This window comes from Lissotriton helveticus, chromosome 11, assembly GCF_964261635.1.
Source record: "Lissotriton helveticus chromosome 11, aLisHel1.1, whole genome shotgun sequence".
Lineage (NCBI taxonomy): Eukaryota > Metazoa > Chordata > Amphibia > Caudata > Salamandridae > Lissotriton > Lissotriton helveticus.
This window is the reverse complement of record NC_136072.1, coordinates 829,841,923-829,856,114: the sequence shown is the minus strand read 5'-3', so window position 1 is coordinate 829,856,114 and position 14,192 is coordinate 829,841,923.

The window sequence follows — 14,192 nt, the reverse complement described above, 5'->3', positions numbered from 1 at the left end:
AGAAGGCGACCATTGATGATGTCATGAAGGCCCTTGCCCAAGTTCAGATGACGGTGGGTTCAATATCGTCCGAGATCACACTCATCAGAGCGGACTTCCATAAAATGTCAGAGAAAGTGCAGTCTATGGAGGTGGTGACCAAATCACTAGTGGAGGACGTCGCGGAACTACAAACAAGCATGGAGAGGGTCACGAGGGAGAACAAGGCCCTACGCGACAAGCTGGATGATCAAGAAGGGCGCTCCAGACGGAACAACATTCGCATCATCGGGGTTCCGGAGTCGGAGGGTACGAGAGCTATGGATTTATATGTGGAGGAACTCATCCAACAACACTTGCGACCGAAAGGACTCTCTACCTTCTTCACAGTAGAAAGAGCGCACAGGGTTCCCGGAGGCCGACCCAAACAGGGAGCTACCCCTAGACCGATAATAGCTCGCCTCTTCAACTTCAGGGACAGGGATGCGATCCTGCAAGCGGCTAGAAATTCCCCACCGGTCCGAATCCATAACACCACGGTTGCATTTTTCCCGGACTATACTGCGGAGGTCGCACGAAGACGTAGGACCTTTTTTGAGGTAAAGAAAGAACTCAGAGCCAGAGAAATTCCCTATTCAATGATTTTTCCTGCTAAACTTAGGATTGTGGCGAACAATAAGACATGGTTCTTTGACTCACCCGACACTGCGCTGGAATGGCTGGAGGGGTGGAGGCCGGTGACCCGTCCGCGCCGTTCCAGCAGGACGACCATGCACAGCGACGATGATTCACATCTGCACTCCCAGGCGTCTGGGGGAGAGCCTGAACGCCGTTCACCTCTACACGATATTCCGGAAACAGAAGATACGAGAGAATAAAAATGCCACACGACAGCTTTTACAGTTCAACTGCTTTGCTGGCCGGGCGTGCCGCCATGGACACTGGACGAGGGACCTCCGGAACTGACAAAGGGGGTCGCTGACTGCGGAGGGTCCTTGCCCCAGCGTGCAAGTACTATGTTTGGGGAAGGGTCCAAGCACTCTGCTGAGTTGGGGGGGCGGGCAGTTTTGAGTCCGTTGAGCAGGGGGGCAGGGTGGGGAGGAGTTGGGGGGGGGAGGTTTTTCGTTTTCAGGTTGGTCACACAGATAATGATTGGAAGTACATGGCATATGCGTGTCGCTTAGCAGGTTTTAGGCTACACGTTCGGGCTCCATCAGAGCATAGCATGGGTGTCTACAGGAACGTACTCTATGGCGGAACTGTCTCAGGTTGATACTGGGAGGGGGGCCACGGATGTGAGACGAGTGCCACAATTGGGGGTCATGTCATGGAATGTACGGGGTTTGGGGGACAAAGTCAAGAGGGGGCTAGTACTGCAATGTATACGACGCTTTCATCCAGCCTTGGTCCTACTGCAGGAAACACATTTAACGGGCACAGCCACTCGGGCCCTAGACAGGAAGGGGTACAGTATGGTTGCCCATGCAGAGTTCACTAGGGGTTCCCGAGGTGCGGGAATCCTCCTGCACCGCTCCTCGGGGTTCATCGTCCAATCCACGAAAACGGACTCGCAGGGCCGATTTGCGGCAGTGCATGGTCAGTGGGAGGGAAGGCCACTGAATGTCGTCTCGGTCTATATTCCACCGGCACTGCATGCGATTGCCCTCCCCGCTCTGGGGAAATTTCTGCTAGAACTGCCTGAGGGTGATCTGATATTGGGGGGGGACTTTAATGCAGTGGCACATAACTCACGGGATAGATTTCCGGTGCGTACGCAGGACCCTGGGCCCTCCCGACTGCATGGCTTCCTGGAAGCACAGGGTTTGGTGGACCTCTGGAGGCACTTTCATCCGGAGGCTCGACAATATACATTTCATTCGGCGGTCCATGACAGTCTGTCGCGGATTGACTATCTCCTAACACTGGGACACAGCCTCCTCACTATTACTGATGTACATATTAGGCCCAGGGGAGTTTCCGACCACTCACCATTGACACTAATCGTATCCAACCCCGAGCGGACCAGAACGCGCATATTCCCGATCTACCCTGGCTACCTTAAAGTGCCTCTGATAACCAAGAAACTGAGGGAGGGTACTACGGCATACTTTGCCGAGAATGAGGGATCAGTGGATTCTCCCACCACACTATGGGAGGCATATAAAACAGTCCTTAGGGGGCAGGCCATTTCCATTATAGCTAGTCATAAACATGCACAGAAGCAGGAACTTGTAGTCCTAGAGAACGACCTGGACAGAGCTAACACCAACCATGCAACTAATGCAACCACTGACACGCGACATGCACTACACTTGTGTCAACAGCGTCAGACCGATTATCTGCGTAGTAGAGTGTTAGATAACTTAGCGGCCACAAAACAGAGAATATACGAAGTGGGCGACAAGGCCGGCAGACTCCTTGCCTGGCTGGACAGGAAAAGAGGCGGGCAAAAGACCATATTGCAACTGAGGGATCGCGAGGGTCTATTGCAAACAAACCCTTCTGTAATAGTTGAACTAATGGCTGACCACTTCCAAACGGTTTACACACCTGATGCAGAGGTTACCCCGGCGATGGCTGAGACATCTCTCGAGGGTATACCTACCCGCACTCTGTCACAGGCCGACATGGACGAACTGGAGATGGACTTGACCTCTGGGGAGCTCCAAGCGGCTATAACCGCTCTGCACTCAGGGAAGGCTGTGGGTCCCAATGGAATACCGATAGAGTGGTATAAGATAATGTCGGACACGCTCTCTACGCCCCTCCTCAATATGTTGCAGGACAGTTTGGAACGAGGTCAACTACCGCCCGACCAGCGAGCGGCGACCATAGTAACAATTCCAAAACCCGACAAGCCGCCTGAGAGTTGCGGTTCATACCGACCGATTTCTCTCTTGAACGCCGAGACTAAAATCTTGGCTAAATTGCTGGCCAATCGGCTGCTGCCGCATCTGGAGCATCTGATTCATCCTGACCAATCAGGATTCATGCCTCATAGAAGCACGGCGATGAACTTGAGGCGTCTGCATGGGGTAATGGCACGTGCGCCAATGTTGATGGAACCGGCGGCGATCCTCTCGCTCGACGCCAAGATGGCATTTGATCTGGTTGAATGGAGTTACCTGTTTGCGGTCTTGGAACATATGGGGTTTGGCCCGAAATTTATAACATGGATCAAATTGCTCTACCAGGCCCCAGTGGCGCGAGTATTGGCTAATGGCCGTCTCTCCAGAGAAATATCGCTGAGGAGGGGTACGAGGCAGGGCTGCCCGCTCTCGCCGCTACTTTTTGCCTTGGTCCTGGAACCTTTGGCCACGGTCATTAGGACTACCCGATTGCTGAGAGGCGTGCAATGGGGGGATGGTTGGGAAGACAGGGTGTCACTGTATGCAGATGACATGCTGGTCTATGTGATGGACTTGCCGTTAAGTGTACCGGCACTGCTGGCGCTGTGCGAAAAGCATGGGAAGGCTTCGGGTTATACTTTAAACTGGACGAAATCGATACTATACATGCTCAATGGTGCGGCACCTGACCTAGGTGACAGCTGTCCGTTGTTGTTGGCGGATGTCTCCTTCCGCTATCTGGGGATCCAAGTTACGCGAGACCATGGTACCTTCCGTAACCTGAACCTTCAACCGCTGCTCGAACGATTGAAATCTGATGTGCGCCACTGGAGCACCCTCCCCTTGACGCTCTTAGGAAGAGCAGCGCTGTTCAAGATGATGGCGTTGCCCCGCTTCCTTTATGTCCTAGAAAATACACCAGCGTTAGTCCCGGTGCAGTTCTTCAGGCAGGTCTCTAATCTACTATCAAGCCTACTGTGGGGGACCAAACCGGCAAGAGTGGCACAATTGAAATTGATCAGGGATTGGTACGGTGGGGGGATAGCACTCCCAAGCTTGGAACTCTACTACTGGGCGGCTCATCTTAAGGTGGTTAACCGGTGGTTACATTGTCCGCAGGATGACCCTGCACTATTAGCGGATAGGAAACAACTTGGAGCTGCCACCCTGCTGGCCCCACTCTATGACAAAAGGCTGCTTAAGAAACTGGTAGGACCCACTAGGCACACGGTGGCACTGTGGCATAAAGCCCAAGCACGACTGAAGTGGGATGGGGTGATCACACGCATGACGCCGTTGTGGGACTCCAAAGCCCTGGGTAGCCTACGGCATAGCAAGGGATTCGCCCAATGGGACACCATAGGGATCTCAGCGGTTGGGGACCTGTGGGTGGGTGGGGAGGTGGTACCATTTGCGACACTCAGGGAACAATATGACATGGGAGCAACTGAGACTTACCGTTACTTACAGATCCGACACGCATTGCTGGCAGCACTAGAACCCGGCATCACGGTCCCGGAGTCGGCCCCCTTAGAGGACCGACTGTTGACAGATTACATGGAAAGCAAGGCTACTTCACTCACCTATCGTAAATTAATAAACAACCTGCCAGACCCATTACAGAAATTAAAAGAGGCATGGGAGGAGGAGATTGGGGAGTTAGATGAGAATAGTTGGAATGCCGCACTGGCATCCCCTAGGGAGGCCGGAATATCAGCGAGGTTCAGACTAGTGCAATTTAAGATACTGCATCGAGTCTACTACACGCGCACTCTGCTTCACAAAATACATAGAGCCGACCATCCGCACTGCCTGCGCAAATGCGGAGCACTAGGGACCCTTTTCCACACACTTTGGGAATGCCCTCCTATAGTGACATACTGGAGAAGAATCACACGCACTATGGCTCAAACTCTACAAAAAAACCATTGCTCCTGAACCCAGGCTATGCTTACTTAATGTGTGGGGCCCTACTGATCTGTCGACTCATGGGAGGCTGTGGGTAGGAATAGGTATGATGTTGGCAAAACGCGATATCGCGCAACAATGGGGGGCAGAGGCAACACCTACCCTGGCCCAATGGTGTAAGAATATGGACATGATCATGGTGACGGAGAGGGCGGTGTATAAACAAAGAGCTAACCCACGCAAGTGGAATAAATTATGGCTGCCCTGGAATACCTATAGAGGGGATATATGCGAGCCTCTGCCGGAGGAAGAAGATATGGATAGCTCGGGGGAAGATGACGAGGAAAGCTAGAGCTGAAAGGGGGTGTTGGGTGCTGGTAGTGGGTAGGCTATGACGTTATGTGTGTGCCTGATGGGGATACAGTTCAGACTAATCATAGGACGTGCAGCTTGTATTACTGCTCAGCTATTATACATTGTGTTATTGATTGACAGGAATGATGCCAAATATCTAATCGGTGACCTTTTCTTAGTTCTTAGTTGTTACAACAGAAAATGTAAAGTGCATTCTCGGTTCAGTGAGGCTGAATGTTGAAGCCTCATTGACAATTGTCGATACATATTTTCGTGTGTTGCACTACAACAATAAAAATATTTAAAAAAAAAAAAAATACTTGTTGGGTTTTTATTGAAGGACCAAATGCCCCACAGGCCATAGCTGACAGTCCCAGCTGTCCACCCGTTCCAAACAAGATAATGAATGTTAATAATACCTTTAATTAGGACAAAGAAAAAAGGGGAAAAGTGTAAGAAGCTAGAGACACTGGTTTGGAAATGGCATCGCCAGCAGTCTCACGTCAATACAGAACCACCACTTTGTATTCTTGAGAAAACAGATACAGGACACGATTTTTAGAACTTCTTGTGATATAGCAAATGCCGAAATGCTCAACACGGTAATCAATAGTGTTAGCAGCTCATCCCTCGCACCCACTCCAGAGGAGTGTACCTTGCCAGGGTGCTGCCAGGATACAGACCCACAGCTGAAAGATGCTGAGGAGAGTAGAGCAGCTCTGTGGGGATGGTGTGGAGGCTTTTGGGTGAAAATAGCTGAAGATCAAATGTACAAATAAGGAGAGGGTGTGGAATCACAAGGAGAAGGAATTCTTAGTAGCACGGAGGGAACCAAGTGCTGAAGGTCAAAAGGAGCAGAGGGGAATGAGAACTGAGAAGAGAGAAATGACAGAGTGTTGTGATTCAAGCCTGTGTTATTGAACTGGTTAGAAATCAAAACGCTGAAACAACTAGGGAAACATGCCAGGTACCTACCCAGTGCTTGTCAAGGTCTTATACACTAGCTGCGCCCTAGCTGCCTTGGAGTTTCTGCCTCTAACTTTGAATTGTAAGTACCCTATCCCTTATGCTAGTTGTCATGTTCCTGTCTCTGTCTTCCACAGTCTCCATGTTTGTCCTAGTCTGACCTTATATGAAGCTCTAAACCCTGGAATCCGTTCAGAATGTGCCCCATCTTGTGTTCTTATTTCACATTGTTCCTTCCTCTTCCTGACTTTACATCACCAGATTCTCGACACACATTGAATTTTGAAGATACAAGAGACTGAACGTCTCCATCCCAGTGTCACCAAGATTTTTCAAAACCGAATCAGAGAGGTTCTCTATAGCTTTGTCATGTCATCAATGTCAACGATGAGATCTTTGTTTACACTAAGAGCAAACCATAACTCCTATTTGAGGACCTTTCTGAAATGCCTCCAGGACTGTGGCCTTACCTGAACAAGGAAAATAATAATTTCTCTGACCTTGTGTTGAATTCTTTGGCTGCCATTTCTTCACAAGAGAGGTCGTTTCCAAAGAGACCAAAACGTTATATATTAAATACATTGCTCGATCGTCCTTGCTACCCAAAGTATGCAGCTTCCTGGGCATGGACACCTCTTGTGGCTGGTTCATCTGAAACTTCCCCCATCTGACCAAACCACTCTAGGAACTTGTGAAATCTCCATTGGCTAAGAGTGTACGGGAGAGGATCAGCAAGCCTGTCAGTGAATTAAAGATGCTCTATGTGAGAAGTTAGCCTGTCGCAGATTCTTCGGTATACGGCGGGAGCCTCGAAAATGCAGACCGGCAAAGTTGCTGTTGGTGCCTGTTTGAACAGGGTGGTCATTCCTTGACCACAAGGGAGATGTCTGCCATCTTCCAGTCGAAATGGAATGTCGAAGGTCCGGGATATGTCTTTCAAAGATTTGTCCAGGGTTATCTGAAGTCCTATGGACTGGGTTCCTATACTTATACTAAGTTTAGGGGTTGGACTATCTTTAAGGTCCCTCCTATGGGTGGACCTGGGAAGGAGGTGGTTACACCCCTTTCCCTTTGTCCAGTTTCGCGCCAGAGTTGGGCTGAGTGCCCCAGCAACTGGTTTGAACTGGGCTATGCATGGAGCACCTAGTGTGCCACAGGCAGTGTCTGGAAAAGCATCTGCTGATGCAGCCCTCCCTGCCCCAATACACAAAACCCTGTCTGGGGAGGTGCTGGCACCTCCCTGGACAGGAAACCAATTGTCCAGGCCTCCCCTGCCGGAGTTTTGTCCAGCAGCAGGAGGTCAGACTCGTGTCTGTGGCAGCAGCATCCATTTTGTGATGCTGAGGCTCTGTTTAACTTTAACCGGGTAAACCAGTAACTACTTGTCTTCTCCCTCTAGAAGGGTGGAATGCTAACCCTGCCTCCAGGACTGGCAGGGGGAGTTTAGGGGGGGGGGATAGTATTCCAAAGTGTTTTACACCTTACACAACATGTTTTGATAAATCCAACCCAAAGTTAGCATTAACCGCGAGGATTATAATGCACTTAAGAGTATATGGTATGGCTATATCATAGAACAGCTATAAGGAGATGGTTCTGAAAGCTGCAGAGGGGCTCGGCTTATGCTAGGGCACCCTCTCACATAAAACCAAGCACTCTGCCTCCAGGATTGTTAAGGCCTGCCATAGGAGTGACTTATAGGTGTATATGTGTCTATATGAATATATAGATATAGGTATACTATATCTAAGTAAGGGGGTATTACCCCACCTTACCCAGGTTGTGTGAACAGACCTGTGGTGTCAGTTTGGAGGGCCAGCTAGGGGTGGCATAATACATGCTGCAGCCCCAGGTGGGCCTTGGGTGCACCTATGCCCTGGGTACCTATGGTACACTATACAGGCGCTCACAAAGGTGACCCAGTTACCAATCTGGTATGTACCTAAAGTACATGGTATCAATTTAGAGAGAGAACAGCTGGGCGGTGGGTCTGATTAGCAGGCCCACAGCCACATTAAAGTCGAAAAAACAGAAAATCACAGCAAAAAGTGGGGGTGACCATAGGAAGCAGACCCTACTCTCCTACACTCTACATCAGAAAAAATGGATCCTGCAGCTAGAGGAATATTCCTTCAATGTTACCCCGTGGCCAGGGTTCTGAGGCCCAGCAGACTATCTTGACACTCTTGGCCTTTCACTGGCACAGGAGTGACTACTGAAGAAATTGAAGAATGTGTTTGTTAGTGGTGGAGTGATCGTAACCATTACAAATGTTATTGTTTGGACTCCAGTCAATGACCTCAGCTGATGACTGCATTCAATTTGCGATACAAGCAACGCTCCCAGAACTCTGGAATACAATCATCAACGAGCAACCGAAGGCCCACTGCTGAAGCTTGACAGATCTTAACATCATAACATCATATCCAAAATGAAATAGCAGTAAACCATCCTGTTGTTCCATGTATCCTTATCATCAGTGTCCTCCAGCCAGCCCGCACTAGTCACCAGAACATGGTGTAACCCAAAGCAAGATTGACAAACAAAATCTGGTTTCCCAACTAGATCACATAGTAGAGGCCATGGCCAGAGAGTGTGTGGTGTGCCAGGCCACCCAACCAGATGACCAACCAGCTCTCATCATTGCAGCAGAACATGTTCCAACTCATCCCTGGAACTGGGTCAGTGCAGATTTGGCTGTCTTCAAGACAGCAGACATTACCTAGTTATCAATGATGACTATTCTAAATATCCAGAAGTGGAAGTCGTATTGATTATGTCTACTGAAGAATGAATCCCAAAACTACTCAAAGACCTTACCACACATGGGCTGTTGAACTGCGTACAGATAATGGGCCTCATTCCAGAGGGCAACGTTCGGAGATCAGGTCGCTTATGATACGATATATCAGGGTCACTCTTCAATAGCCCCAAGCCATGGCAAAGGTGAAAGATTCATGCGTGCGCTGAACAAGGTCCTTCACTTTGCTCATGCATCTGGACACTGGTCCAGATAGGCAGTGTATGTGGTTTTGATAGACTACTAAAATACCCCCTACCATTGCTCAACCATACTGGTGGCGAATGGTGATCTGGAAAGTGGAGGGGTGTAGTACTTGCCCTGAATTCCAGTGTATGTGTCCAATTTCTCTAAGGAGGATAAGGTGGTTCTCTCCCTACACATTGTTTTAAAACCAGGTTCAAATAGGGCATTTCAAAGCACAATTTTCTCATAAACTTGCTAAAAACCTCGAGGGAGGTTGTAGTGGTAGTCCAAGATTGCTCTCGAGAATGTGATGACACCTCTGGGGCTGCAGGGGTCCTGATGAGAGGAGGGAGTCCTCTTTCCCAGATAGGGAACAGACTAGCGACAATTTGGGGAACATAAACTACTTGTCCATAAGAATGCAGAGATGCCGGATTTCCAGGGCCCTGTGTACGCACTGGTGCTGGACATACCAGCATTCAAAGTTCTTGGACAGGCTAGGGGATGTGCTCCCTGAAGATAACGTCTGCCCCATGCCGCTCTGCATATGAACTTTAGGCCTGAAATACACATTGTTGATGGGGGGGAAAAACTCTACAAAGGGGCAGGGTGACTTGTTTACTCCTCTTAAACACAAAAGTGTGACCCACTGCGGAAAGGAGGGCAGGGGCTCATCGAAAGGCGCTCTTATGGACAGGTGAGAGAGCGTCCGTGAATGCCGTAATGAAGAAATTGGAGAAGATGTAGAGATCTTCAGTTTCAGTATTGCATCACCTGAAGGAGATGAAGACTAGAGGGGTAAACTCTGAGGGGCAGGTGAATGTACTTTAGAACAGGATGGATAAGGTGGGAACTGGAGCTGAACAAGTGGCCTTGGACTTCAAGGATCGGAAGGTGAGGTAGGAGAACAGTGCATATGATTACTAACTCTGTAGTCGAACTGGAGGTGCTTGAGAATGCTGACCAGTCTTACAAAGAGGTGATGCTGCCATTTTCCCACACATTGATGAACCCACATGATGGTAATTCTTATATCTTGGTTGAAAGGTCGACAGGTTTCTTTTCAAGGACAATGGGACCCAGGCAGGATGGAGGTGAGGGTACAGTGATGGTGGTAATGGGAGATCCTGCTTTGGGGAACCTATCCTGGAGAAAGCTGCTCCAATAAGACATGAATTTGTCTTCATGCAAAGTGATAGGAACTGTATACTTCTCTTTCCTGATATTTGGGACCTTACCCAGTACAAGAAGCCAAAGCAGCAAATGTTTCACTGACCAATTCGGTGGTGGGTGGAACACATACCTGTACATCAAGGTACATGCACGGCAAATTAAGTATGGCAAACCTATCATTCTCTATATGTACTTACTTTGATGATATCGTGGCAATTCATATTTTGCCCAAAATATTTTGCAAGGGTGATATTTAAATTTCTGGTAGTAAACCCTATGTGCTGTTGCTCCAAATCAAGTATTGGAAGAATGGCAGCAAACTGTGCTATTTTTGCGCATTTCTTTTGTTATTATTTGGTTCATACAGTATTTACTAATACATAATTAGGCTTTCCTGTTTTCAGATTCAATTTGTTGTTAAATATGGTGGGCTTTTTCAGTGTTTCCCAATGTTTGAAGAAATTATAAACCTCTCTGCCTATCAGTGTTCACTCCTTTTTACACCACAAAATATTCATGGAGATGGCATTTTAACAATGAGTTTGAAGAACTTAGCTTTTTATTTTATTCCTCTGTGCCTTGTTCATTCCTATTAACAATTTGCGCTTCCTGTTCCTGCTCATAACTCCTTTCTATGCATACTCTCCTTGAATTTGCTCTTTCAAGCAACTTTTCATTATCTCTCTCACCTCCATGTCTGTCTCATTTTGTTGCACTCAAACTCTTCTTTCCCACAGAGCAGCCCCACCCCATTTCAAGGATTTGCTTGAATGGGGATATGTTTGCACCTCCTTGAGATTTGATTGGAGCAGATAATAGGTTAATGGTGGGAATTTAACAGTGTCTTGCTGCTCTATTCTCCTGGAAAATGGAAAAGATTGGTTGAATGAATATTTTCTACTTATGATACCAGATATATATTGCTGGGGGCTCGGTGCTCTGTTAATGTAAGCCAGTTTCACATTGCCTGTTATTTGTCTTGAGATACTAATGCACTATTGTAAAAACCTGCGTCGGGTCGGGGACAATCGATATTTGCCCGGCAGTATTGCCTCTGTGACCCTCTAGTTATTTAATCAAATGAAGAGGCAGGCGCTGGAGACTGGAAGGCAGGAAACAAGGTTTTTTATTCTCTCCGGAGGAGAACACAACGAAACGGACAGAAGGTATCGTTCTGAGGTGCTCTAACTGCATCCCTGAGGCCTGGCCTCTTATACACGCGTTTTTCTGTTTATTGCATGTAACACATTCTCGTCGATACTTTGATGTACAGAAAGACATCCTCAGAATCCCCCCTTTGGGCCCGTTCCCACACACATTTACAGTTGAAGTCCCCACCCTAGTCACAACAGGTGATGAGTATCGCGCAGCTGGATATTCCGCCGATTCACGGAATGTGGGGGGTTTGATCGGATCTCATGGAGTGGGGGGCTTTGATCAACCCGGGGATCCTTGGATGGGGGAAGCTTTCTATTGTACGGGGAGGGGCAAGGAAGGGTATCGGCAGAGCTGGGTGTCGGCCTGGGAACGGGGAAGACAAAACGGGCACACGGGGAAAGAAAGGGGGTTTGCATCTAAGGGCCGGAGATCATGAAAGGGAAGCGGGGAGGTGTCGCGCTGGGAACAGGATGAGGGCCAGGGGCAGAGCAGCGCCGAAGAGGGGTTTATGACTCAAGGCAGGTGCAAGCAGGGGGGGTGGTCAGCGCGCAGGCTTAGTGAAGGCGAAGGGCTATGTCAGGGGCCAGCGGCATGCAAAAGGGTTCGTTCTGGTCGGGGCATCTAAGATGGCGGGTGCGCACGACAAAAGTGTGGCATCAGGGGAAGAGGCAAGATGGCGCAGATAATGTTCACCAAAACGTACTAATTTTCAACAGTCCTCCCTTTAACATATTCAAGACATCTTGCTGGTTCATTTTCTATTCGGTTCTACTGTGGTGGGCCTGAGAAAGAAAACGGTAGGAACCCTAGATGGAAAAGAGTTGTAAACAATACATTTTAACATTTCTAGTTTTTAGGAGGTGGGCCTATTTGATAAACTTTGATAAAACTTGTTCAGCAGGAAAGTCATAGGAATGTAATACAAAAACGATTCTGTAGCGTGAGCAGCAAGTACATTTCATACTGGCAAGTGATTACATATATTGGAGCATGATCAATACAATGGCGGCTGGGAGAGAAATGAGGTCTAGCAGAAACGGCGATTGGGGATGTCAAATGTTCATTCTTTGTTGTCTTTCGTTGGCGCTGTTGAGCACCGGCGGTGGAGCTACGAGTCCAGCTCTGTTCTAAGTTCTGCGTTGCAGGGCACGACCCTTTCCTCGCGTTTCTGGTCGGAAAGGTCCTTTTCGCCCTGTGTCCTTTGAGGTGATTGTCAGAAAGTTCAGATGGAAGAAGAGAGTACAAAACAGTCCATAGGGTAGGTCAGAGGAAAAGGGGGATGGAGCAAGGCCAAATCAGGAACAAACTAGGGGAACGAGAGACTTCGAATAGGCGGGCGTGTGACCGAATTCAGAGAGCGGGGACTTGTCGACAGGCACTGGACATCGAGCAGGGGCATCAGGTCGACCCTTTCTTCTCATGTTGTCGAAAACAGTGCCTCGTCCTGCAGCTCTTTTCAGTCGTGGTCTCGCCTTGGCTAATGTCGCAGGTGTTCCTTAGTCTGCAGTCGGGCCTCGTGCTCCCACATCCGGTCCTTCTCTCCTCCAACAGCAGTACCCTTAAACAAGTTTGAAAAGACAGTTTTTAGAAAATTTGCAGATGAAGATAATCAAAAAGTCTATTTCTCTCCCAGCTCCAGGCAAAGAATGAAAACGCCCGCTATATTTAGTGGTCACAACTGGCATATGAATGACCGGTGACGGGTCTGTTGGATTTACTATGACTTTCCTTCATAATTATTTATTACAGGCATGACAGTTCATCTGATGGTAACCCACCTTCGTGAGACAAATCTGGCAAAGATATGCCGTTCTCTAGAGTTTTAAATTTACAAAAGGGTACAGTGAGTCGTCAACATGGTACTACACAGGTATTTTGCTGAGAGACGAACATGGCTAAACATTTCCTTTCTATCGGTGCATCCTGCTTTGCAACTACTGCGGGGTTCGTTTCGATGATTTCTTTACCTTGGACTAGTCTGTTAACCTTGTAAAACATCATTCTGGGTCCTACGTAACCTTTTACAGCCCGATTACTTAATTAGGAAGGACAGGGGTTTTATGGGAAACAACCAGGGACATAGGAAACTTGTGGTAAGGGCACAAATCGACCCATCTCTCACAACCGGAAATGGGGGGTAGTTTCATAATTCCAGTTTTGGGCGGCTGATACAGGGGAGGTAACAGGGGTGATCATTCTTCCGGTTTGGGTATTGCGACGATCCGGGGAGGGGAGGGTCGCGTATTCTGAGGTCCTTGTTTTAGACTATAGGAGCCGTTGACATGTAGTTCCCTTATTTCGGGCCAGATTAGGGAACCTCTGTCGTCTTACCTGTCCTTTCCCTTACGGCCCAACCTGGGTTCATTGACTTCTAGCGGAAAAGGAGAGGTAATGACGCGGCTTCAGGGTGATTGTATTAAAGACAAGTTTTTGTGCAAATACTGACGGTATTTGAAGCCAATTAGGTGGGGTGCTAGGGGTGGCAGTCTGCCAATTTCGGGGCTAATCACTCGGAAGAGTGGGAGTGCAAAATAGAGGGAGAGAGAGAGAGAGAGAGAGAGAGTGCAACGGCAGGCTAAATAGTACACGTGCAACAGAGAGGGTGGCAGTGTATTCAAGAAAGGCTATTTAGTGCATTACACAGTAAAGGGCATTCACGGGTCTGCGTTAGGATCTTGTAATCATGCAGTTTGAGCATTAGACAGGGTAGAGGGGACATGCTTTGAGAAAAAGGAAAGAAGAAAGGAGGTACCATTTTGTCGCACTTTCTCGCATTCTCGGTCCTTTGACCAGTTGGGTCAACGCCTCAGTCACACACA